We start from the raw sequence: 27,358 nt of genomic DNA, 5'->3' as shown, positions 1-27,358 counted from the left end.
ACCCTTCCACGGAGGTGGAAGGGTCGGTAGCCAACCCGGGAAGAACCAGCAGCAAACCCGGGGAGGGCCGAGCAGACAAAAGAACAGCGCAGGGTCCTGTGTCGTTCCTCCATGAAGAGGGGGAGCGACAACCCCCCAGATGCCCACAACAGTCAAGGCTGGGAGCCAGGAACTCGATCCTGGTCTCCCACACAGATACCAGAGATCCAAGTACTTGGGACATTATCTACTGCCTTCCCAGGCACATTATTAGGAAGCTGGATTGGAAGAGAAGTAGTTGGCACTCAATAGGGGACACTAGCATTGCAAACAGCAGCTTAACCCACTGTGCCAAATGCTGGCCCCAGCGTGCAGACATTTAGAATCACATCTCTATGTGCCTGTGCCCTCTGGGAAGGCATGAAGGTAGAGCTCACCATCAGAAAGAAAGTACTTTCAGCAGGCTATGCCTGCCCACAGGGATCAAAGGACTGTGTGAGGCATTTCTTCCTTTTCTCCCCGGAGAAGGCACCGGCCAGTCACTTTCCTCTCTGCCTCCCTACCTCTTCTGTCCTTTAGTTCCTGCTGTCCTCCCTGGTGGCATGCGAGCCTCACCTTGAGGGCAGCACAAGTTCACTGCACTTCTGTCAGTCTGGGGAGGCACGAGGTCCCTCCGAGAATCCGGAGGGGCACACCTCCAGACAGCCCCTGCTTCCCGCTGATACTGGCCACTCTGAGAGCATTCCTGCCCACATCAAGGAGGAACTGGTGTTCTTACCCATTGTTCCACGGCTTGCTCCTGAACACTCAGTCTGGTACGCATTTTACTGTACTCATCTTTTCCTGGTAATATGCTGAGGAGCACTGGCAGGTTGACCCAGACTGACGCATCAAAGTGGAAACGCTCAGTTTCTCTGTGCCCTGGCTGACTCCATCTCAGCACAAGGCAAACGAAGTGAGAACAAAGCTGAGCAGTTGCTCTCAACTGCAACAAGCTGGCAGCCCCAGTTCAAGAGGCCATCTGCCCAGCCAGGCCCACCCTGCCTTCCCGTCTCAGATGCAAACAGGAGCTGCCTGGGAGGGCTTTCCTGGCTGTCCCTGCATTTCCCATCTTGTCTCCCCACAAATGGCACCCAGACTGTGAACTAAGTGACGTCAGTGGCCTGCCTACCTTAGGAAGACAGCCAAATCTCCAACTTCTCCAAATTTAATTCCTAGTCCCAGCCTTAGGCTCTTGCTGACTGTGAACAGGCGTCTCTAAGATGAGGGGCACTGGTAATAAGCCCCACACATGGCACTAGCAAATATATCATTATTGCTTACTGGCTGCAGGCCATTCTGTTACCAAATGATTTTGTCTTTATATTCTGATCCTAAGATACTATCATGTTAAAATAATCATTTTAGGAAATTTGGAAATACAAAAGAAGATAGGCCAAACTGCCTATAACTCAGTGACCGAGAGGCAACCACCATGAGCTTTGTGCCTTTTCCTTTTTTATGTGTGAGTGTTTAGATGTAGATGTGTGTACCCATGTGTGAGTTTGGATGGATATGTACAAAGGGTCTTCAAAAAGTTTGTGGGAAATGTGAATTGTGAAATAACCATGCATAGACTTTAAAATATTTTGCACTAAAATAAACTCATCTTTTGATTCATTTTCATCTTTTGGTTTATTCATTCATAATAAATGGAATTTTTGAAGCACCTTCATGTGTTTGGGTAAGTATATATAAAAACAAAGATTTTTTTTTTTTTACAAATTCTATATATTGTGTCCTACTTTTATTGCCTAACACTGCATTATTATATTAAGGTCAATTTTCCATGACTGTAGAAGTCTTTTTGGGAACTGCTTTGCATGAAATTCTCCATAACACTCTGTCACAGGCTTTTTATTTTTTAAGATTTATTTATTTGAAAGGCAGAGTTAAAGAGAGGGTGAGGCAGAGACAGAAAGAGAAATCTTCCAACTGCTGGTTCACTCTTTAAACGGCCACAACAGCCAGCGCTGGACCAGGCTGAAGCCAGGAGCCAAGAGCTTCTTTCAAGTCTCCCACGTGAATGCAGAGGCAAAAGGACTTGGGTCATCCTCCTCTGCTTTCCCAGGCACATTAGCAGGGAGCTAGATTGGAAATGGAGCAGCCGGGAGTTGAACCAGTGCCCGTATGGGATGCCAGCACTGCAGGCGGTTACTTTACCCAGTGAGCCACAGCGCCAGCTCCCATCACAGGCTTTTAGTAAAATCCCGTTATGCTGTAAATACCAGTGGACTTACTATCAGCACATGCTGGTCCCTATTGTAGGGTTTGCTACCTTTGTGACAATCACCAAAGTGCCTGAATGTATTCAGCAGCCATTTTACTGGAGCTTCCATGAAACGAAGAAAGTTTTTTGCAGGAAGAGATAGTACTTTCCCTCTTCGGGAATTAAAACATCATCTGAGTGGTTCACACGCTGCCTTGAGCAGATGGGCGATGAATAAACGTGATTGTTTACAATGTCAGTCAGGCACCAGACTGACAGCAGGCTCCAGCCGCTGCTGCACCTCCCCCAGGCAGCGTAAGCGCCAAGTGAGCGGGGTCTGTGCACGATTCATCTCTGCAGGCCTCCGGGCGCTGCAAGCTCAGCAAGCTTTTGTGGGGAGGCGGCTTTCTGGGACAGGTTTTAGTCGCTGCCTGGAATTCTCATACTCTAAACGGGAGCGCGAGAGATTGAGTCCTGGCTGCTCTGCTTCCGATCCAGCTTCCTGCCACTGCATCCAGGGAGGCAGCAGATGGTGGCGCAGGTGCTTGGGTTCCTGTCACGGCATGGGAAACCCAGAAGGAGTTCTGGGTTCCTGGCTCCGGCCTGGCCCAACCCTGACTGTTGCTGGCAGGCATTTGGGGAGTGAATTAGCAGGTACAAGAACTCCCCCCTCTATATCCCCAATCCCTCTGTCTTCCTAGTAGATGAAAAATAATAAATGAACATTAAAAAAGAAAGCTTTTCTGGGCACTGTCCCGCTGTCATAAAATGCCTTCAGCTGGATAATTTACAAACAACAGACTTTTTGTTCCTCCCAGATCTGGAGGCTGGGACGATCCCAACAGATACGGTGTCTATGAGGACTCTGCTACACAGGAGGCACCTTGGGGCAGGGCCCCACACAGCATAAAGGGGGGGACATGCTCCCTTCTTCTAAGCACACAGATCCCACTCATGAGGATGGGGTCTGCTTCCCAAAAGGCCCACCTTCTAATACTGTGTCATGGGGGATTAAGTTCCAACAGATGAATTCAGACCATGACAAGCACTTGACCTGTCCTGTGCCAGAAGGGAGAGGCATTTGCACTGCTAATCTTGTGGGACGATCAATTAATTGTTCAAAATTTTAAAAATAAACAGCAAATGTCACTGTGGCTACCATGCTTCCATACTGGCCTCTGGCCTGAGCACCAGGTAATGTCAAACACAAGCCCAGGAACCAGCATTGTGGCTAACAGGTTAAGCCTCCACCTGTGGTGCCAGCATCCCAAATGGGTGCTGGTTCCAGTCCTGGCTGCTCCACTTCCAATCCAGCTCTCTGCTAATGTGCCTGGGAAAGCAGCCAAAGATGGCCCAAGTGCTTGGGCTTCTGTACCCGTGGAGGAGACCTGGCCATTTGGGGTATGGGACGTGAACCAGCAAATGGGAACTCTCTCTATGTCTCTCCCCCCACCCTCCATAACTCTGCCTTTCAAAGAAATAAGAATTAAAAAAATAACAAACAAAAACATAGGCTCAGCTGAAGTGGAGGACAAAAGGGAAACCAGCAGAGCCCTCCAGGCAGCTGGTGATACCTTAGGGACAGCAGGTGGCTCATGGGCCCTAAAAACTAGCCTTTTACATAACTCAGACTGGATCTGACACTCACAGAGCCCTGACAGGCCCAGTGGTTACGACCTACAAAGCTACTGCCTTCACTCCTCTTCCATAAGTGGACACACTGCTGTCACCACGTGTCTGTAGAGCGGGACACACCCCAGCACTGTGGCATGCTGGCACAGATGGGCCGGCGCTACTAGAGAGTCACACAATGATGTCCCTTGACTACGAGCCTTGCTGGTGGTGGAAGGTCATGTGCCCTTCACTTGGGAGGAGAAGAGAACAGGGGAGTTGAGCCATGGATCAGTGATATGCAGTGGGAAAGTCTGCCCAGGCTTTGGATGCCAAAGCAAAGAAATCAATGGATGCGGCTGGCACCGCGGCTCACTAGGCTAATCCTCCGCCTGCGGCGCTGGCACACCGGGTTCTAGTCCCGGTTGGGGCGCTGGATTCTGTCCCGGTTGCCCCTCTTCCAGGCCAGCTCTCTGCTATGGCCCAAGTCCTTGGGCCCTGCACCCCCATGGGAGACCAGGAGAAACACCTGGCTCATGGCTTTGGATCAGCGCGATGCGCCGGCCACAGCACACCAGCCGCGGCGGCCATTGGAGGGTGAACCAATGGCAAAAGGAAGACCGTTCTCTCTGTCTCTTTCTCACTGTCCACTCTGCCTGTCAAAAAATTAAAAAAAAAAAATCAATGGATGCATTCACTGTATCATCCCCTTACATTGTTAACTCCCGGAAGTGAGGCTGAACAGCCATGGCCCTCTCATGTAGGTAAGAAGAGTTGCAGAGCACCAAACACAGGCAAAGCCGACTAAGGGCTCATGCCTTTCTCACTGCTGATCACGGCACTGGGATTCTCAGTTGCAAGTTTCAGAAACTCGACTCACATGGCCTCAAGCAAAATATGAGATGTGTGTGTGTGTGTGTGTGTGTGTGTGGAATTAAAGGGACAGAAGTGGAATTGTCATCAGAGCTGGGATGAGGACATCAAACTCTTGCCTCTCTCCCTCACCTGCCATTTTCTTTCCTTGGGTTACGTTTAGGCAGACATTTCTCATGTGATAGTAAGACAGCCCCAAACAGCTCTGGCTATTCCCAACACCTTAAATGAATGGAAAGGGAACTTCTCTCTCCCAGGGAATAGTTCAAAAGAACTGAGGAGTGCATTGTGGCACCGCAGGTTAAGCTGCCGCTTGGGCTGCCCCTGTCCCATAAGGAGTGCCTGGGATGAAGTCCCACCTCCACTTCCAATCCAGCTTCCTGCAAATGCACACACCCTGGGAGGCAGCAGGTGATGGCTCAAAGTACTCAGATCCTACCACCCACTTGGGGAACCCAAATGGAGTTCCTGGCTCTGGGCTTCAGCCTGGTCAAGCCCCAGCTGTTGCGAGCATTTGGGGAGTGAAGCAGTGAATAAAGATTCTCTCTTTCCTGCCTTTCAAATATAAAAAACAAACTTTTTTTTTTGAAGTTCAACAATTGAATCTCACAGTTTGGGCTCCTGGCTGGGCTCACTTCTCTCTCTTTCTGAATCAACTGTGGCCGAGGAGAAGTAAACTACAGTCTCAGAGTGGGGAAGAGGCTGTCTCCCCCAAAAGGAAATCTGGCTGCTGTATCTAAAAGGCAGATGCTGCTACTCAAAGAAAAAATATAAAAATGTGCACCTATAATCCCCCTCTTTAGCAATTTTCTATTTATTATTATCTATTATCTTATTAATTCTACACATCCTTCCTCCCTTTGGCGTAATTCAACACCTATATCTGACAGAATGCAACTACACCACATGACCCAAATCATTCCCTCGCCATGGACAACCCAGAGTCATGCCCAATTTCAACATCAACTCCAAGCCCAGGGTCCTGGGGTCCTCAAGATTCTTCTCAGCGAGGTCTAGACAGCAGCCCCCAGTTTAACACCCTGTAAACGCTCCCCCAGCACACACACCATACGAGAGAGAACAGGACACAATAGCAGGACTTCCCGTTTGGAAATGAGAAGGGCAAGCAGCCTGCAATCACCAGTCCTTTCCCTGTGTCATGTCCTGCTGACAAGGACGCACGGCCTCGGCGGCGAGTGAGGCCCCTGACCAGCCTGTGCAACCACCCTGGCTCTGCTCCTGGAGGGCCTGCTGTCTCCCAGCTCCACACCTGAGACAGGGCCCTGTGGGGGGACCACTTGCGGGCGGGACAGGTGTGGGGAGCTGGGCTCGCCTTAGGAATGAGCAATCACAGGCCTTGTTAGCCACGCTGGGATTTTTCAGGCAAAGCAGCTCCCAGGAAGCTCCGTGCTCAGCACCCTTTCAGTGAATTTGCATCTGGTCATTTCACGGGATGTTAACCCAAGCCGGAGGCGCCGGCCTTCATCTTCTGGACTCTGGCCAGAGAGTCGGCTTCCCGGCAGCAGCCTCGGGGCCCTCCCCACGTTCTCAGCTTACCAGGAGTCCACTTTGTCCTCCACATCAGGAATTCAAACCCATTGCCTGAAATGGGGAGACTCGGCTAAGCCGCCTCTTGCCCTGCGGCACAGGGATAATTACTATCTTAATGAGTCACTGGTTTGTTCCCTCCCAGCACCTCTCTCGTCCATAGTCTATAGTTAGAAGACTTTGCAAATTTTTATTGACAGACAGCAGACACAGAGGGACGTGCAGATGTCACACATCTTCCAGTCCAGTGACTCATCAGTGAGCACACCTGTGTCATCACTAGGCCAAAACACCGAGGAGTAGCAGGACCTCAGGGGCCCCTGTGCCCCCTACAATCGCCACTCCTGTCCCTGTCCTCACAGGTCTCCCTTCACCTGACTTCTAACACCGTAGATTAGTCTGCCTGGTTTTGAAATTTACGTAAGTAGAAACCTACAGTATGTATTCTTGTATGTCAAGCTTATTTCACTCAAAACTGCATGATTCTTTTCATGTTGTTGCATGTAGCAATCATTTGTCATTTACTGATGCACAGTGCATTTTACAAAACCACCCCATAATGTACTTGCCAATTCAGTTTTGGGTAGGTTTTGTCAGTTTGGGACGATCATAAACAGTGTTGCTAAGAACACTCTCTGGTTTCTGGTACACACATTTTTCTAGCCATGGAAATACTTGCTAGTAGATATGCTTATGTTCAACTTTTATAGATAATGCATACCTTTTCCCAAAGAATCTGTACCTATTTATTCCCCCACCAGCAGAGTATGGGGGTTCCAGCAGGTGCATATTATCATTAACACTAGGACAGTCAGCATGCTGGAGTGTGTAGCAGGAGCTCTTGCTGTTTTTTATTTATTTATTTTCATTGTATTTCTCTGATGACAAGTGAGATGGAGCAGTTTTTCCTGGTTATTGCCATTCGGTTATCCTCTTTGGTAAAATGCCTGCTGACCTCTCCTGTCCATTTTCTACTACATCAGCTATCACTTCTTATTATTTACACCAGTTCTTCGTATATTCCAGATACAACCTCTTTGTTAGCTATATGTATACAGTATCTTCTACCACTTGGGGCTGTGTTTTCACTCTAAAATGATGCCCTTTTTGGGCCAGCTTTTTTTTTAATTACTTTTTATTTATTTATATTCATCAATTGGTTCTGTCTCCCCAAATGTCTGCCAACAGCCAAAGCTGGGCCAGGAGGAAGTCAGGAATCAGGAACTCTTTCCGGGTCTTTCACATGAGTGGCAGAGACCCAAGTCCTTTAGCCATCCCTGCTGTCTCCCAGGGAGCACATTAACAAAAAGCTGGAATCCGAAGTGGAGACTCGATACAGAACGTGGTATCCCATGCGATGCCTTAACCATGGTACCAGACGCCTGTGCCTTTGGGGCTGCCTTCTGATGCCCATAAAGATGACTGCCACCTTCAGGCCTGCAGGAGCCCCTGTTCCTCCCTGGTCTCACCTTCGCTCTGTTGCCAGTCTCCTGGCCTTCACCGGAACAAAGGTCATCCCGTGACAGAGCACTTACCTTTTCCAACCCTGAGAGTTGTAACATCACCTGGCAGAAAGGACTTCTTTTATCAAACACGCAGCCCGCTGCTGCCAGGTGAGCGAACTCTGAGAGAAGCTGGTCCTTTCTCATAGAAACTCCCCGAGAATTTCAACAAGTAGCCTATACACTCCACGGCCTGCAACAAGCTAAGGAGTGCCTGAAAGACCCTTCTTGCGTGCGCCAGTTCTGAGACAGCTTAGGGGACAATGTAATGAGCTGCTTTCTAGGAGCGTGGCAAAGACTGCCAACTTAGGCACAGAAAGACCCTCACTGCTTCCACCTCACCTCGAGTCAGCCAACTCCTTTTAGGTCTACTACATATGAGGGGACTTTGAAAAAGTATATGGAGAGGGCCGGCGCCGTGGCTCAATAGGCTAATCCTCCACCATGCGGCGCCGGCACACCGGGTTCTAGTCCCGGTTGGGGCGCCGGATTCTGTCCCGGTTGCCCCTCTTCCAGGACAGCTCTCTGCTATGGCCAGGGAGTGCAGTGGAGGATGGCCCAAGTGCTTGGGCCCTGCACCCCATGGGAGACCAGGAAAAGCACCTGGATCCTGGCTCCTGCCATCGGATCAGCGCGGTGCGCCGGCTGCAGCGGCGGCCATTGGAGGGTGATCCAACGGCAAAGGAAGACCTTTCTCTCTCTGTCTCTCTCTCTCACTGTCCACTCTGCCTGTCAAAAAAAAAAAAAAAAAAAAAAAAAAAAAAAAAAAAAAAAGTATATGGAGAATTGAATTTAAAAATAAGTTCATCTTGATGCAAAACATTTCTTAAATTTGTGCATAGTGTTTCCATAAGATGCATCTTCCACAAACTTTTTGAGGACCCCCCCCCCATATAATACCCCACTGGCAGGAATCTTTCATAGCTCCGACTACCTTACATAAAAAAGAAAAAAGGTGGAGGTGGGGAAGCAGATTTATCAGGCCGTACAACTAAATCGTCCAAGTATAAACCCATCACAGGCGGGTTGGGCATTGTGGAGCAGTGAGCTAAGCTGCAACTTAGGACACCGCGGCCGTATCAGACGCCAGCCCAGGCCCCAGCTGCTTCACTTCTAGTCCAGCTTCCAGCTAACGCACCCTGGGAGGCGGCAGGGAATGGCTCAAGTGCTTACATTGCTGCCACCCACGTGTGAGACCTGGACTCATTTCTGGGCTCCTGGCTTCATCCTGGCCCAGCCTTGGCTATGGCAGGTATTTGGCAAGTGAACCATCAGGTAGAAGTTCTCTCTTGCTCGCTCGCTCTCTCTCTCTCTCTCTCTCTCTCTCTCCCCCTCCCTCCCTTCTGTGTATGTGTATGTGTGTGTTTCTCTATCCTTCAAATAAAGGTTTAAAAAAAATCTGTCACAGCTGCATACAAAGGCTCCAGCCATTCCATTTGGACCAACCTGCCACCACCCTTCAGCTCCACCCTCCCCTGTGTCAGCTTCACTGACTCCATCAGGCAGGCAGAATCGCCCCCAGTGGTTCCAGGCCAGCACATTATCTTCTCAGACACCCCAGGAGAGGCAGAGCTTGCCTTCCCCATCTCAGACAGAAGTCCTAAAATCGGGCCTCACTGCAGACCACGTGCCTCCTCTGGGACAACGGAGACAGAGTCCCCTCCACGCCCAGGGAACCCAGTGTGTGTTTCCAGAGGAGGTGCCATGGAGGCTGGGCAGGTGAAGACAGAAGACGCTCTCCACAGTCCTTTACTAACCGGAAGTCAAGCATTTTAACAATTCCATCGGGTGCCTACGCAGTACCCATTTCCCCTACACCTTCTTCCTGGCTGATCTCAATTTTGTTTGCATGGCAATATGCCCAGTTTCGATGGATGAGTCATAACCGATCTAAACCAAGCATAATAAACACGCTCCACCTTTCCAGATTACTTAATGGATGGATTCGTAATAAACTCCAGCTAATAACATGGAGGGAAAACATGCTTGGAGGCAACTTTCCTGCCTGAAAGGAAGAGAGGTTCATGAAGACAGCCCACCTTCAAACCCATTTCTAGTTCCTGCCCTGGACGCATTCTAAAAGGATGTGATGCCTGGACCTGCTACAGCCATTTTGTGGGCAGTGAGGGAAAGGCCAAGAGAACAGCAGAGATGCCAATTAAGAACCCTGATGGCCCAAGTCTTTGGGCCCCTGCACCCATGTGGGAGACCCAGGGGAAGCTCCTGGTTCCCGGCTTCAGACCAGCCTAGCTCTGGCCATTGTGGCCATTTGGGGAATGAACCAACGGATGGATGACCTCTCTCTCTCTCTAACTCTGCCTTTCAAATAAATAAATCTTAAAAAAAAAAAAAAAAAAAAAAGAATCCTGGTGATACAGAAACTCTAGAATTTCTGCTTGTTCAGAAACTAAATGAAAGCAGTTGGAGATCATTATGCTTAGTGAAATAAGCCAGTCCCAAAAAGACAAACATCATATGTTTTCCCTGATTTGTGCTAACTAATATACAGAAAAAAAATGGAATGTACATGAGTTAAATTGACTTTTGAGATTTGATCATTGTTTATAGCCCTTGTCTACACCCTTGGGGAACAGTGGGTTTTCTACTTGGTATTTGCTGACTTCTTTATTTAGTGGAGGGTTAAGCTTGTGATTGTAAACTAAACTGAAAGTATGTCATTGAAAAAGTTAAAAGAAAAAAAGGAAGAAGGAGGAAGGGTGGGCACCAGGGCGGGAGGGAGGCCAGAGTGGGAAGTATCCCTGTGTCTTAAATCTGTTTATGTGAAATACATAAAATTTGTTCCCTTTATAGAAATTTTTAAAAATTAAGCAACTTCTGCTTGTTCAGAAAACAGCATATAGGAAGCCACTGGTGTCCACATTTTCTGTTTCTCGCGGCTGTCTACATCCTACGTCTGCCATAACCTCCCCCAAACACACAAGGGCCTCTCTTCATGTGGCAGTGGCAGGCCAGGAAGGAGCAGGAACTCCGCAGTCTACAAACCCAGGACTGCAAAGGGAACCCGAGCCATGGCGCTGCTCCTGTCCCAGAATCACCACTGCTCCTCTCCCTTTACAGCAACAGTGACCTCAGGAAACTGACGGAGCGTGGCCCTTTCTGACCTGCAGAAGCAACAGTTCCACACGGTTCAACCTAACCAGTAGGACACCCTTTACACCCCTTCGTGAGGGTATCTCTGTCAACAAGTGTAGAAGCAGGACAGTCATTTGCTGTCACCCTGGCAACAAAGCTTCCTGCTCATCTCCTGGCTACATAGCCTTGGTCTCTGGGTACAGAGACCAGCGCTATTCATTAGAACTTGCCATAATCATGGAAATATGCCATTCTGCACTGTTCAACAGGCTGGTCACTAGCCACATGACACTAGAAAGCACTTCAAATGTGGTCTAGCCTGAGAAAATGAACTTTAATTGTCATTAACTTCAACAACCACATGTGGGTAGCGGCAACTGTATTTCTCAGGGTTCCCCCTGAGATGCAAAACCAATAGGAGATATATAAGGAGTCTTCAAAAATGTCATGAAAAAATGCATATCATGAAGAACTATGCATTTCATAATCTATTTTTATTTATTTATTTTTTTGACAGGCAGAGTGGACAGTGAGAGAGAGAGACAGAGAGAAAGATCTTCCTTTGCCGTTGGTTCACCCTCCAATGGCCGCCGTGGCCGGCGCGCTGCGGCCGGCACACCGCGCTGATCCGATGGCAGGAGCCAGGAGCCAGGTGCTTTTTCTGGTCTCCCCATGGGGTGCAGGGCCCAAGCACCTGGGCCATCCTCCACTGCACTCCTGGGCCACAGCAGAGAGCTGTCCTGGAAGAGGGGCAACTGGGACAGAATCTGGCACCCCGACCGGGACTAGAACCCGGTGTGCCGGCACCGCTAGGCGGAGGATTAGCCTATTGAGCCGCGGCGCCGGGCATTTCATAATCTAAACCTATGATTTCAAAATGTTTTTGCACCAGGGGTCAGTATTGTAGTACAGTGGGTTAAGCTGCTGCTTGCAATGCCAATATCCCACACTGGAGGGCCAATTCAAGTCCTGGCTGCTCCACTTCCGATACAGCCTCCTGCAAATGTGCCTGAGAAGGCAGCAGATGATGACCCAGATGGAGTTCCAGGCTCTGGCTGTTGTGACCATTTGGGAAGTGAACCAGCAGATGAAAGATCTCTCTCTCTCTCTCTCTCTCTCTCTCTCTTCTGGCTCACTTATCAGCAAAAATAGACTTTGGGGAACAGACTTGGGTACCAGCACCATCTCTTCAAATTGGACATTTAAGGGTGATAAGTTACGGAGGTGACAGCTCATTCAAAGTTTGTCCAGAAGTTTCTCAACCTTAATTGGGGTAAAATGAGATACCCTCCAAACACATCAGAGCCCTGACTGTTGCAGCAGAGGTCTGAGATGGAGTTAAGAGAAGGTCATATTTGTCCATATATTAATCTAATTCATTCACTGTCTCCTAAGGGCCAAGGCCTGTGATGAGCTCTGGAAATACAGAAATGAACAACGTCCCTGTATACATGGAATCTGCTTTCCTGTGGCTCCTTCTAAGACTGCTCTTTGAAAACAATCCCTGGGATGATCTTGCAGACTCAACATGGATTCGGGAACAGGGGCATCGTGGGAACTTTCTGTTGCAAAAGAGTTTCCTTTGCAGGAGAGCTTGGTATTCTAAATCACTGGGCACACACCTTACTGATGTGCATCCAGAGTCAGCCCAGTGCCAGGCTTCTGGGAAGCCCTGAGCTATGTATCCTGCCTAAGAAAGAGAATCACTATCTTTTTTTTTTAATATTTATTTATTTGGAAGGTAGAGTTACAGAGAGGCAGAGGCAGTCGCAGAGAGAAAGTAAAAGGGTCTTCCATCTGCTGGTTCACTCCCCAGATGACTGCAACAGCCAGAGCTGCGCAGATCTGAAGCCAGGAGCCAGGAGCTTCTTCTGGGTCTCCCACGCAGGTGCAGGGGCCCGAGGACTTAGGCCATCTCCTATGGCTTTTCCCAGGCCATAGCAGAGAGCTGGATCAGAAGTAGAGCAGCTGGACTCGAACCGGCACCCATATGGTCTGCCAGCACTTCAGGCGGTGGCTTTACCCGCTATGCCACAGCACCAGCCTCGATGATGACTGTCTTAACACAAAACCCCCATCATCAGAACTTCGGGGGAAGGGGCGCTGGTGCTGTGGCACAATGGGTTAAAGCCATAGCCTGCAGCAACAGCATCCCATATGGGCACTGCTTTGAGTCCCAGCTGCTCTACTTCCAATCCAGCTCAATGCTATGGCCTGGGAAAGCAGTGGAAGATGGCCTAAGTGACTGGGCCCCTACACCCATGTGAGAGACCCAGAAGAAGTTCCTGGTTCCTGGTTTCAGATCAGCTCAGCTCTGGCTGTTGCGGCCATTTGGGGAGTAAACCAGCCGATGGAAGACCTCTCTCTCTCTCTCTCTCTGGCTCTACTTCCATCTGTAACTCTTTCAAATAAATAAAATAAGTCTTAAAAAAATAAAAAAGAACTTCCAGAGATGTGGATGACCAGCTCAGAAGCCCCCCAGTGTGAGCAGTTCAGGATGCTGCCATTCACTTCTGCTCTCTAGTTCATGCTTTTAAACTGCTCAAAACAGGACTAGCCAACTCTGACATATGTAAGACTACAGACTCATCCTGGAGGGGTGGGGGAAGAGTCCTGTAAAACAGACCCAATCAGTGTAGACCAAGGTACAGCTGTGGGGCAACCTGACCTGCCACCTGACCACACTGGCCCTTGGTCAGTTTGTGTGTAGTTCATTCACTCACTCAAAAAATATTTACTTGATGCACATGTGTCCAGAAACATGCTAAATGCAGAGGGTACAAAGACCTTATAAAAACATAAGGTACCTGACCTCAGAGAGCTTTTGAATTAGACTAATAAATAAATTATAGTTACAGGGGATAAGCGCTAGGAGGGAGACACACAGAGCCTGGGATGCTCCGGGAGCAAACTGAAAGGCCCTGAGGCAGGTTTGTGGAGTGGTCTGGAAATGGTGTGATTGGCAGTGCTTCTGCACGCTCACCGTGCATCCGACTCACCTGGGAATGGGCCCCAGCCTGCTTCCATTCCAGGCCAATTAAACAGGAACCGCTGAAGGTCAGGCCTGGGCACAGGGGGAGCTTAAGCGCCCCAGGTGATTCTGAGTGCAGCCCGGTTGTGATCCATCATTCCTGCTGGAGATAAGTAACCAGCACTTCCCTGCTGACATTCTTAGGTTAACAGGGCACCAACACAGAATTAAAGCAAAACAAACTCTGGCTCATATTCATGGCAATGAACTAGCACAACCCAAAAAAATCTCTGCTTCACATCCCCAAACAGGCACTCTGACACCAGCAAGATCAACACACACGGCAATTCAGCTTCGATGACTTGGGGCAAGGGGAGGGGGCCTGGGGAGTGTAAAAGTTAAATGGCTCCAGGGAGCCGGCACTGTGGTCCAGCAGGTAAAGCTCCTGCCTGTGATGCCAGCATCACACATGAGCGCTGGTTTGAGTCCTGGCTGCTCCACTCCTGATCCAACTCCCTGCTAATGGCCTGGGCAAGCAGCAGAAGGTGGCCCAAGTGCTTGGGCCCCTGCACCCGCATGGGAAACCCAGAGGAAGCTCCTGACTCTTGGCTTCAGCCTGGCCCAGCCCCACCATTGTGTCCATTTGGGGAGTGAACCAGCAGATGGAAGATATCTCTCTCTCTCTCTGACCTTTTTTTTTTTATTATTATTATTATTTGACAGGTAGAGTTATAGACAGTGAGAGAGAGAGAGAGAAAGGTCTTCCTTCCGTTGGTTCACTCCCCAAATGGCCATTACAGCCGGTGCTGCACCGATCCAAAGCCAGGAGCCAGGTGCTTCTTCCTGGTCTCCCATGCGGGTGCAGGGGCCCAAGCACTTGGGCCATCCTCCACTGCCTTCCCGGACCACAGCAGAGCTAGACTGGAAGAGGAGCAGCCGGGACTAGAATCTGGCACCCATATGGGATGCCAGCGCCGCAGGCGGAGGATTAACCAAGTGAGCCACGGTGCCGGCCCCTTCTCTGACTTTAAAATAAATAAATAAATCTTTAAAAACAAGCCAAAAAAGTGTTCCAGAAAAACAAAGCCCCTTTGTTTGGAGGCATGTCCCAGAGTAAATGTATTTGATACTTATAAATCAGGACAGCAGAAAACCAGGGAAAGAAACAGAAGCCCTGACTTGTCCAAATATATCCCAGAGAGAACTCAGACCAGGTGAGAGTGTTTCTCGTGTGTCCCCCGCCTGCCCCGTCTTCTGACCCAGTGAGAGAAATTACACTCAACACTTGAAAGAAGCGTGAGGAAGGAACGAGGAGAAAGGAGTGTCCTAAGAAGTGAAAAGAAGAATTTGCATGTAACCAAGCCTATTCATCTTTCTATTCTATATCATACACTTCTACAAAAATAGAATTTGCCAGCCAGGATTAGCCCTGGGGATTAAATCACTTGAGATCACTGTTCCTGCAGCAAGGAGGGACCCGACAGAATATGCAGACAGTGAGCCGTGCGGGCTGTGTGCAGAAAGCCAGGCCTTCCCGCACCCCCACAGTGAACCAACCACGGTGCGTTGCTCCCACAGCTGACCCTGATCTTCCTGGACCTGCCGCCAACTGAATCCAGTACACTCCATGAAGAAAATTCGTGCTGGGGTGTTAGTTGGGTAGCCCTTCTCCTTCATGAGTATCCGTGGTTATCAAACACCTGTTTTCCTATCTGCAATCCCTGGGCTGGGCCTCCTCGGTTCTTTGTCAGGGTAAATCTCACTTTCCTGGGGCTTGTGGGCTGCGTCACAGGGTTAAAGAGAGGACCATTCACTGCAAGGGAAGAAAGATGCTGCATCAGTGACATCAACTGAAAGATCTTAGACTCTGGATCAAAACATCATACAGACCCCAGCTGGCCGTTCTCATTTGTAACAAACACATGAGCAGTATTCTGCCAGCAGGAGAGGCGCGAGCAAGACCTAGGACAAGTTAGACACCAACAGGCAGTAGTGGTAGTCACGGCAGGGGAAGCTGACATCACAACCAACAGCAGTCACACTAATACTGAGAGCAGGGCTTTTTGCTTTCCTCGCATACACTACAACCCAGTGGAGCACTGATTTTAGCAAACAGGTATATCCTCTAAGCTGTGTGGGGTTTTGCTGAAGTGAATGCTGAACAGTGGAATGTTGTTCAATGGCAAATTCCATTCATTATAGACACAGTCTCCTGGGCTTCTCCCTGGCATCTCCGAATGAGGAATCGGGCACATTTGATCACTAAATCGCAATCATGCCTGCCACTTCTTAAGTGCTTCCTAAATGCCAAGAGTTGTGCCAAGAGCATTGCAGACTTTACCCCAGTGCGTCATCAGAACAACCCAGTGGGGTGGGTATAGCTCTTGCCTCACTCTACAGAGGATGAGACTGAGGTTGCAAAGGTAACTTACGAAGACCACGCACGTTGTCGTGATTCATGGCACGGAGCCATCTGACCCACGGCGCCAAACCTGGGTCTTGAGAGAGCCCGTTCTGAGCCACCGTTCCCCTGGGTAAGACGTGAAAAGGACTGAATTCCAAACCTAAGGCCGGCTGCTAGCTCTCCTGCACGTGTCGTCTCTCGGCCCCACACAGCTGTTTCGTATCTCTAAACCTGAGTTTCCTTTTAGCAGAATGAGGCTGGTTCTCCTGCCCCATGATTGTCACAGTAACCAAATGAGGGCCGGGACCAAGTCCGTTTTGCATTCCCCCACGTCTCACACTCGATAACCGTGGAGTACAGGAATACTGCTCCCAGGGGTGCTTAGAAAGCTGCAGCGTGTCATACAGTGCAAATGGACCGGAGTCGTAAATGGCTGCAGCCCGTGGCCACTTTTGCTGCCTGCCGGCTCTGCCACTGTGTGACCTCCCAGGATAACTTGGGAGTTTATTGCTAAGGTGCACAAACCTCATGGGGCCTCCCAGTACTCAAAGGAACGCCCCCTGCAGTCTTCTAACTCCAGTAGGGAATCATGCTGAGTGCCCACTCCCCTGGGATGGCTCCAGGTCACCAAGGTTTACGAGGGAAACATCTGTTGCATATTCCCTGGCTGCCGCCCAGCTTACCCACCATCCCCTAGGCCTCGTGTGTACGGTCTTAACATCTTCATGGGGTGTTAGTAATAACACCCCAGTGTTTCTCCAAAGCAAAGATTTGCCCAGGAATAAAAGGAATACATTTGGCCCCAGAGAGAAATGCTAGAAAGCAAGGCTCCCAATGCCAACCTACAGGTGAAAGGAAAAAAACAAACCTCTAATGGGCTGTGACACTCCCAGACCCAAGCCTGCAAAAACACTGAGTCTGCATTTAAGCATCCTGACTTGTGAGACAAGGCAGCTCAACTGCCTCCCAGCCTGGCATGTCTGCACACACCACAACTTGATGTCCTGAGAATAAGGCCCCACTCCGAGGTCTGCTCTGCCCCCATTATCCATGGCAATTCAGGGTCCAGGGTCCAGGGGGTCTCCCTACCACCAGCAACATCCTCCATCAGGTCAGGACGTGACTGGTGAAAATACAAGAGATTGAAATACACACACACACACACACACACACACACCTCCTGCAGCCCAGTCCTGGCCATTACACTATGCAGGATGCCCCATCTCCAAGATCCAGGGGAAACGCCCCCACCTTTCCACTCTAAAAACTGCTCTTCACTTCCCTATCACTGGATCACAAGTGGAACTGAGGCAGTGGGTGGAGCCATCTGGCTCTATCCCTTTGTCTCCTAAAAAAAAACTCGGAGGGGGCCCAGGAAGGCCCCACTGGGGCACTGACTGCCTGGAGACAGATTGTCTGGCAGGGATGACGCCACCCGGCAGAGGGTAGGGAAACGTGCTACCGCGTTTGCAGTCGGCCCCATCTGTGCAGCGCTGCTCTGTCCGTGGCAGCCACGGAATGGCTCACCAGCAGAAGCCAGGCTGCTTGGAGAAATCTGTAGGGACTGGGAGGACCTGACCCACTGTCAGGGGCCTGCGAGGGTTGGCACAGGCTCAGAACACAAGCCAGGAAACGCAGGGCCTTTCACGGCAGCACATGGACTCCGAGTTCTAAGAACTTGCTGAGGCCGGCGCTATGGCATAGCAGGTTAAGCCACCGCCTGCAGTGTCCGCATCCCATTTGGGCACTGGTTCAAGTCCCGGCTGCTCCATTTCCAATCCAGCTCTCTGCTATGGCCTGGGAAAGCAGTGGAAGATGGTCCAAGTCCTTGGCCCCTGTGCCCACGTGGGAGACCCAGAAGAAGCTCCTGGCTCCTGGCTTTGGATCACAGCATCTCCAGCCATTGCAGCCAACTGGAGAGTGAACCAGCCGATGGAAGACCTCTCTCTCTCTCTCTCTCTCTCTCTCTCTCTCTCTGCTTCTCCTTCACTCCCTTTGTAACACTTTCAAATAAATAAATCTTTTTTTAAAAAAAGAAAGTTGCCGTCCCTGGTGCTGAGTTGCACTTTGGACACAGAAGGATGAAGAGGATGCCACGGCTGCCCCCTGGGGCTCACAGGCTGTGGCCAGAGCAAAGTTAGAGAAAGGCTAACCCAAGCTGGACTCAGAAGGGCTTCAGATTCTCTCTACATTTGTGGGTCAGCAAACATGATCCAGAGCATACAGAAGGAAAATACAAGAACGTTTTCTCTTTACGCAATTAAGTACATAATAACGTAAGCTTCATTAGCATTCACCGTGAGAAAAGACCTTAGAGCCTTCACTTGGTCCACTCATCGGCCATCCTGAGTCACCCAGGCTCCTGAGAGACCTCCGGGGGCGGGGCAATGCAGACATTTCACGCTGTGCTGGGATTTGGCTTCCTGGAGCTCAGTGTGACCTGTTACAGTCAGGTCTGCTTACCTGGAACTAAGACAGGACCTGAGCATCCCCCAAACAGGAAAGTGGTTCAAATCTTTTTCTAAAAAGAAACTGTTGAAGAAATTGCCCAAGGTAAGATGAGTACCAAGAAAGGACACACCTGATGCGGTCTTCACCACATTACAAGGGAAAACGCCAGCCATGTCATCAGACCTCACAAGTCAGCCAGAAGATTATCAAATAACCAAGGAGATTATTTGAAATGTAGCTTTGCATATACTGTTGGTAATGAGGAATCTAATCCTAATGCAAATGATGCTGAAGACATTAGCTAATGAGAGTAATGAAGCCGCTACAATTAACAAGGCACTTAAGCATTCTGTTTACTTATCTTTACCACGGCTTTTTTCAAATTGATATTCATGCAGGCTTTATGATGAACAAAATGCATTGGTATGGTAATGCATGTATAAAGTTACAAACAAATGAGTGTAGAAGTACCCCTGCTGGGAGTGCTTACTCAGCAACTAACAGGAGGGACTCAGGCCGGCTTGGAAGCCAGTGCCATAAACAACACAACTCAGAGTTGGCCTGGACAGCCATCCAGACCCCCCTGTTCTTCCCAGACAGGTCTTCGGCTTTCACCCTCAACAAGAGGCAGGAAAACATTCAAAAGGGAGGCTGGCCGGGGCCAGTGTTGTGGCACAGATGGTTCAGCCACCTCTTGGGACACCCACGTGGTGTCTCAGATATCCCAGTGCCTCTGCTTCCAATCCAGCTCCCTCCTAGGAGGCAGCAGGTGATGACTCAAGCACTTGGGCCTCTGCCACCCACATGGGAGAACCAGAGTTCTGGGCTCCTGGCTTTGGCCTGGCCCAGCTCCAGCTGTTGTGGGCATTTAGGGGAGTAAACCGCCAGATGGAAGATTTCTCCCTCTCTCTTTTTCTCTCTGTCTGTCTCTCTTTTTCTGTCTCCTCCCTCCTCTTCATATAGATGAAAATAAATAAGCATTTTAGAAAGGGTTTGCTTCAAAAAATGGAGGAGAGGCTGCCTTCACAGCTTTGTCAAAGCCCCTCCCACAGTGTGAGAAGCCCTGGTTTAACCAAACTGCTTCTCCAGGCTGTGACCATGTGCCAGGGAGCAACCCAGACCAACTAAACCTCAGTTCTGCAACTCTCACAGATGTGGGACAATTCCCGTCAATTTTGTGGCCTCAGTTGCACACATGCAAACCAAAGGATTTTTTATGAAGCACGACATGGGGAAAAGGAGGAAGGTATTAGTCAGCCTCTAACTTCCTAAAAGAACAAAGGGTTGCTTCAGCTCACAGTTTTGGAGGTTCAAGTCCTCTGGTGAGGGCGCAGATGGGAAGGAACGGTGGAGTCCAAGCACAGGGAGGGTCACAGGTGGCATCTGGAAGCAGAGAGCGCCATGGAGTGGAGGCAGCCTTTTATAAGCAACCCCTCTCACAAGCCCCACCTTCTGAGGGCAAGCCCCTACCACCTAAGGGCCTCCCACCAGGCCCACCTCCCAAACAGCAGAATTGGATCAAGTTCCCTCCTTCTTAGTACAATTAACTTACCAAAGCTTAAAGTACTGCATGAACTCAGGAGCCAAACCACGTTCAATAGCAAGGAGCTTTTATTCTGGAGCTTTTAATGATCTTAATGGCAGTAATGACACCATAGCAATCAACAGGATATTTAAGAATTCTGTTTATATTGACATTCCCACTTCCATTACCTTAACCATTTATGTAAACTCTATGAATAGGTATTAAAATATACAACAAGCGGAATAGCTGGGCTGCAGATTTTTTTGTTTTTTTCAACAAGGATAGTTTAATAAAGAAATAAAGAAATAAACAAATGAAAACAATCTATGGCAATCATAAAGGATATCTCTATATTTAGATATTTCTTAGTGGGGGCACTATTTATTTCCCTCATAGTAATTATTTCTGTTGGAGTGAAGAAGACAATGATAGATCAAAAGTTTAAAAATCCAACTCATGTTTTTAAGGTATGCCTCAAGTTTGTTTGCTTCTGATTTAGAGGGTATGAAATCCTGCACAGTGAATAAACTGAAATACAACTGCAATTGGAAGATGTTGCTGACTACCACTCGGCAACGTTTGTCTCAGTTCCAGACTTCTAATAGACCTGAGTTGTTAACATCAGAAATGTCAAGTTGTCCTGGCTGGGTAAACTCAAAAAAGTCTTCATAACACTGAGTGGCAAAATGAAAGAGACCTTTAGTTCCATCTAAGAGATGATTCACCCCTCATCAGGGCTGCAGATTTATATGTCAGCAACTGGGAGGGTCGGTGCCATGGTTGAGGTGCAGCAGGTTAAGACGCCTAAGATGCCAGCATCCCATATGAGTGCCAGTTCAAGTCCCTGCTACTCCACTCCCAATCCAGCTCCCTGCTAAAGTGCCCAAATGCTTGCATGGGCCCCTGTACCCTCGTAGGAGACCTGGATGGAGTTCCAGGCTCCTGGTTTTGGCCTGGCCCAGCCCTGGCTGTTGCAGCCATTTGGGGAGTGAACCAGTAGATGAAAGGTCTCTCTTTCTGTATTCCTCTCTCTCTCTCTCTCTCTCTGTAACTCTGCCTTTTAAATAAATAAAAATAAAATATTTTTAAAATATGCTGATGGACTACTGTTTTTATAAATAACTAGTAGGGTTATACAGTGTAACAGTGGATTAGGAAACCCTGGACCAGGCAATCCTTATCTGGCACCCCGGCCTGAAATTCTATGATTGTTCCTGTCACTAACACATACAAACTAACATATTATAAAGTCCTCACAAATAACAGGACTCAGACCAGTGCGTCTCAGTCTCCATAGACCATTTTGTCCCTCCTGATCTCTGGCCCAGTCTAAGATAAACAAATACAGGGCAGAAGATGAATGAGGTGGCTCCTCGCCCTGACAGCACCTGCTGCATTGGAGGCAGGGTCAGGAGCGCTGGCCCGTTTGTTTGTTACTTTAATAAACAATGCTGCCCGCTGTGCCGCTGTGGGAAGCTGAAAGGACTGTAGGAGCGGCGAGCTAACAGGCTAATAGGAACTGTCGCTGTCACTCACCCGGGCTCCTGCCTCTCCCAGCAGAACTGTGCGGGTTTGGTGCCCCCTGCTGTCCCCTTCCCTTTCCTGCCAGAGACGGGCATGCCAACCACCGGGGGTCCGCGCCGCCAGCCTTTGAGCCTTTGAGCAGTTGGGTGAGGCACAATCTTGCAGACATGTACCTGAGACATCAAAAGCGTGGGACCCACGACTGCTAAGGACAGAAATCTGATGAGGTGGTTCTGTGTCTCCCCCTCCCATCCTGTGACTCCGAACCAGAAGGGACAACAGGAATTTATTGGGAGGAACACTCTAACGGCCTCCTCTCATTGCAGCTACTGTATCCTGAGCTCGAGGCCGCCGTGTCCTCCGGGTGCCCTGGAAACACACCCAGCTTTTGCACCTGCTCTTCTGTGCATCTCAACTGAGGCTGGGATATGGGCCCAAGCATTCCCATCATTTCTTCAAGAAACAAGTGCTAAGCCTCTCCACTGAACTATGGGGCTCTGTAAATGACAGAGGGCCGCAGGCTGGGGACAGGGTCCCTGCTCTCGAAGCTCTTTCCACTTAGTGGGGAAGAACAAAAGAGAAGACGACATAAATGGTTAGTAACACGAGCTGCATTTATCGGGCCTGCCACTTCACCATTCTTCCCAAGGTTAACAGTAAGCCTGGGAGCTAATGATTGCCATGTTACGGACAGGGAAGCCAAGGCTCAGAGGCCCCAGGACAGAAGGCAGACATGGTAGTCAGGCCTACAACCTGTCGGCTCCATGCTGCGTTCCAAGTGGCCCATACACTCACACGTGGGCACAGCGGAGGGCATCACCCTGACAGGAGGTGGCTGGACGGGTCTCAGGGGCAGTGGGGTGGTGGGGGATAGGGGACATACAAGTGTCTTTGCTCTTTTGCTTTACAAAAAAAAAAAAAAAAAAAAAAAAAACAGGGTTTATGTGGGGAGCAAACCGGACTAGACTGAGTTACTGGAATTAAGACTTATTCTATGCATCTGCTCTCCCACAATATGGCGCTGGGAGAGAAGTAAACAGCTTCCGCACAGCTGCCTCCAGTTCAACCAATTAACTGTAGGACTTGCTACTGATTGGAGGAGAGCAGCGTACTCGGCGTGTGGGCAGCCGAGTTAGGATTGGCGGAGGAGGACTATAAAGGAGGAGAGAGACGGCATGCACCAGGAACATCTATGGGGAACATCTAAGGGAACCCGTGCAGCCCCCGAGAAAGCCAGCCGGCGGTGTGCCGCTCCCCTGCGGAAGTGGGGAATGTGGCCAGGGGGAACCGCCCTTCCACGGAGGTGGAAGGGATAGTAGCCAACCCGGGAAGAACCAGCAGCAAACCCGGGGAAGGCCGAGCAGACAAAAGAACAACGCAGGGTCCTGTGTCGTTCCTCCACGAAGAGGGGGAGTGACATAATGGTGCCGTGACTCGGATATGAAGCCTAGGCAGGGTTTGGTGTCGTTCCTCCACGAAGACGGGGAGCGACATAATGGTGCCGTGACTCGGATAGGAAACCTAGGACGGATAGCAAACTTAGGAGGGAAGAAACGGGAAGAACTGGGAAAATATCGGAGAGAGAAACTAGCAAACAGCCTAGGGAAAATATCGGAGAGAGAGACTAGCAAACAGCCTAGGGAAAAGCCGGACAAAAAGGGTGCCGGAAGAAGCTATTGAAAGCCTAGGCATAGACTCGGATACGGACTACGGGGGGAAGCTGGGAGAAATCTCTAAGGTCGAAAGCGAAAGTGAAAGCTAGAACAAACAGACTCGGATACGGACTGTGGGGAGAGGCCAGGAGAAATGAGGGAGGAGTATTGTTGGAGGAAAGCTTGGGGAAACATACCGGGTAGAGAAAAGTGTTAGGGAAATTGAAGCCGCGGGGGGCAGGCCAAGGCGGAAACGGAAGCCACTTTGGGATTCTCAAGTTAGCCCGGGAATAGGGGGCGAAAAGTTGAAACCAGAAGCTGAAACGTAAGCCAGATTGGGATCCGTCTGATTAGCCCGGGGAGCAAAGGACGGGAAGCCAAATCATGGCGGAGACATATGCTGGGTTGAATTCGCCAGGCTAGCCCGGGGAACTTAGATTGAATGCTAGTGGCGGACACGTAAGCTACGCTGTGTGACTCCCGTGGAGGCCGCTGCGTGCAGAGAGAGCACGGGGCGTGAATAGATAGGGAACGGGGCTGGCGCGAGGCCGTGGTGCAGACGCGAAGGGCGTGGAGACCGCAGAGCGCGCGAAGCCAAGCTGCGCAAAGCCGAGCCGCGCAGATGAGAGAGATGCGGGCTGAAGCGGCTTAGAGCCGGAAAGCTGCCGAGAAGTAGCCTCGGGGCGGGCACCGGGAAGCTGCAGGGATAAGAGAAATAGAAGTTTAGAAGCAAAGTGAGAGAAATAGGAATGCTGGAAGATAGAAGTAAAATGGGAGAAATAGGAATGCCCGGAGATAGAGAAATAGAGAAATAGAAAGACCTCCCTACAACACTGCAATGTGAGAGCTTGGATTCGGTCTGCCTGATTAAGTGAGGCGATGAGCACGATGAGCACCTGCGGCGGCTAGCAGCTTATGCGCCGCAGGTCACCGAAGACAGGCACGAATTAACATCAGTAAGGCCTCCCCACAAAAAGGCAATGAGAAGGCTTGGATTCGGTTTGCCTGATAGGTTTTGTAAGCCCCTGCGGGCAGAGCAGAGCATGCGCTGCAGGGCACCGAACACAGGCACGCATCAGTGCCTAAAAACCTCCTCACAATGGCGAAGAGAGGACCCGGATTCGGTTTTCCTGATTGATAGGACTTGTAAGAGCCTGTGGCAACTCTAGCAAGTAGAGCAGAGTGTGTGCCGCGGGACACCGAAGACAGGCGCGTATCAACGCCAAAAATAAAAAGAAAGGGGGATCTGTGGGGAGCAAACCGGACTAGACTGAGTTACTGGAATTAAGACTTATTCTATGCATCTGCTCTCCCACAATATGGCGCTGGGAGAGAAGTAAACAGCTTCCGCACAGCTGCCTCCAGTTCAACCAATTAACTGTAGGACTTGCTACTGATTGGAGGAGAGCAGCGTACTCGGCGTGTGGGCAGCCGAGTTAGGATTGGCGGAGGAGGACTATAAAGGAGGAGAGAGACGGCATGCACCAGGAACATCTATGGGGAACATCTAAGGGAACCCGTGCAGCCCCCGAGAAAGCCAGCCGGCGGTGTGCCGCTCCCCTGCGGAAGTGGGGAATGTGGCCAGGGGGAACCGCCCTTCCACGGAGGTGGAAGGGATAGTAGCCAACCCGGGAAGAACCAGCAGCAAACCCGGGGAAGGCCGAGCAGACAAAAGAACAACGCAGGGTCCTGTGTCGTTCCTCCACGAAGAGGGGGAGCGACAGGTTTAAAGCTCACAAATACTTCATGGAACTGTGTTATATAAAAATATCCTTAAATGCTAATAAAAAGTATCAGTTGTAAAAACTGTCAATATGTGCTCGTTTTGGTAGATGAATGCATGGCTTTTCATTATTTTATTCTCCATAGCGATCCATATTTTTTTTAAATTCTCCTAAGTTATATTTTATTTTAAGAGGAAAGACAGACAATGGAAAGAAATGAGTGTCCTCCAAGGATCTGAATACAAAATCATTAATCCCAGTTTGCCCACTGAGCAAGCACACAGGAGCGCACCCAGGAACCCACATGCCCGGTAGCTAAGCCACACAGCAGCTCACATCTGGGCACTTCTGAGTGCTTCACCAACACCAGTTAATTGCACCTCCTGTCACCCCCTGGAAGACGGAGGAGTATTCTGCAGACTGTGAAGTGGACCCTGGGGGAAGCAAAGTGCCTTGTGTCACAGCACACGGTGAGTTAGGGCCTGCGCAGAGAACACAGCTTCCCAAGCCTGACACGTGGCCCCCTGGCCCAACCACGACCATCCCCGTGCCTTTAGGGAGCAGCCCTCACAGACAGCTCAGCCTCCCTTTCCCCACATTAAGCCTCATCTGAAAATACCCTTCGTACATAAATAGAGAGCTTTTTCAGGGACAACCCAAACCACATCCTCTGGCTTTGACTGACATATCCAGCCCGGCTTTTTTAAGCGCTGGGCCTATGTTGGGATGAGACCTCTCCGCTGCCCCTACTCCCCGCAGACACGGCCCGGGAGGAAGGGAGCACCTGTCAGCATCAGGCCAGCACAGGCCTCTGTGCTCCAGGGTCCATTTAACAGCTCAGCTGTTATGATGCTGCTTAGGACTCCCACGTCTCATACACGAGGGTCTGGGTTGGAGTCCTGGCTCTGCTTCCGATTCCCACTTCCTGCTAGGGAACACCCTGGGAGGCAGGAGACGAAGGCTCAAGTAGTTGGGTGCCTGCCACCCACATGGGAGATCAGGATTAGATTCCAAGTTCCTGGCTTCCAGCTGGTTCAGCCCCAGCTGTGGCAGGCATTTGGGGAGTAAACCTGCCAACAGGAGATCTCTCTATGTGTCTGTGTCTGTTTCTTTCAAATAAAATGAAAATCAGTAAATAATAACTAAAACAAAAGCACAGGCAAAATCCCTTTTGGAATAAACTCCCGTTGTGCAATCCTGGAGCCCCGTTCCTCTTTGGGTTCCTCTCCACCGCCTTCCTGATTGCCAAGGACTAACCAGGACACTCATAAGGTTCTGGTCCATTCCTAGTCTCCCGAGCAGCCTCCATGTTTCCCAGCTGCTGGTGGTGAGCACCCTAAACCACAGATCTGGCCACGCCACACCCGCACTGGAACACTGGCTGGGAATGAATCCTGCACTGTTTTGCACAGGGCATGAAGCAACCGGGTCCCACTGTCCCACCCCCTTCTTCCCTCTGCTCCCCTTCCTGGAAATAGAACCCCTGGGGGAGCAAGCACAGTCAAGAGGAAGAAGCTGGGGTTGGGCTACCAAGTTTAAGCAGGATCAGAAATGAGGGCAAGCAGCAAGACCAAGACTGAGAGCTCAAAACTGCAAGGAGCCCACAGGAAGCGGGTTGAAAAAAGCACGGCCTGCGGCCCACCGCAGGCGACCACGCGGACTTCCTCTCTGGTTCCTGCGGGCAAGGCAGGAAGGCATTCGGGAGACACTACCGCCTCCTCCGGGAGGCTTCCCTGGCTTGCCACTGGAGGTCACTGACAGTCCACTGAGAGGATGGGAGGAAGTCCAGGGACTGCCCCCCAGGCCAGATGCCGCCCACCCCTGGAGGCCAGGCCCTGGTGCCAGCATGATGCAAGCTCTCTGAGACGGTAGGCACAGAATGCTGCCGCCTGGGGAGGGGGCAGGCATTTGGCATAGCAGTGAAGATTCTGCTTTGGATGCCCTCATCCCACATGGGAGTGGCTGGGTTTGAGTTTGGGCTCCACTCCCAACCCAGCTGGTGGCTAAAGGGCACCCTGGGAGACAGCAGGTGACAATCCAAGCACTTATGTCTCTGACACCCACATGGGAGACAGGACAGAGTTCCTGGCTCCTGGCTTGAGCCTGGCCCAGCCCTGGCTATTGTGGGCATTTGAGGAGCGAACCAGTGGATGAAAGATCTCTCTCTCTCTCTTTTTCTGTTTCCCCCCCCCTTTTTTTTTCTTTTTTTGATAGGCAGAGTGGACAGTGAGACAGAGAAAGGTCTTCCTTTTC

The 27,358-nt window shown here is 50.2% G+C and overlaps 1 long non-coding RNA gene across 3 annotated transcripts in view; it reads right to left on the bottom strand.

The window, feature by feature from the left end:
• Nucleotides 1-27,358, bottom strand: part of LOC149122548 (uncharacterized) — a 150,252-nt gene that overhangs the window by 66,715 nt on the left and 56,179 nt on the right. For all 3 annotated transcript variants that reach the window (XR_016218888.1, XR_016218889.1, XR_016218890.1), the window contains exon 2: nt 19,979-20,063. This is a non-coding gene — a long non-coding RNA (uncharacterized LOC149122548). The remainder of the gene's footprint in view (nt 1-19,978; nt 20,064-27,358) is intronic.

Source organism: Oryctolagus cuniculus, chromosome 13 (assembly GCF_051225735.1).
Source record: "Oryctolagus cuniculus isolate XC-2025 breed Fujian yellow rabbit chromosome 13, ASM5122573v1, whole genome shotgun sequence".
NCBI classification, from domain to species: Eukaryota; Metazoa; Chordata; class Mammalia; order Lagomorpha; family Leporidae; genus Oryctolagus; species Oryctolagus cuniculus.
The sequence above is the reverse complement of the archived record's forward strand: the minus strand, read 5'-3'. Positions and strand labels throughout refer to the sequence as shown.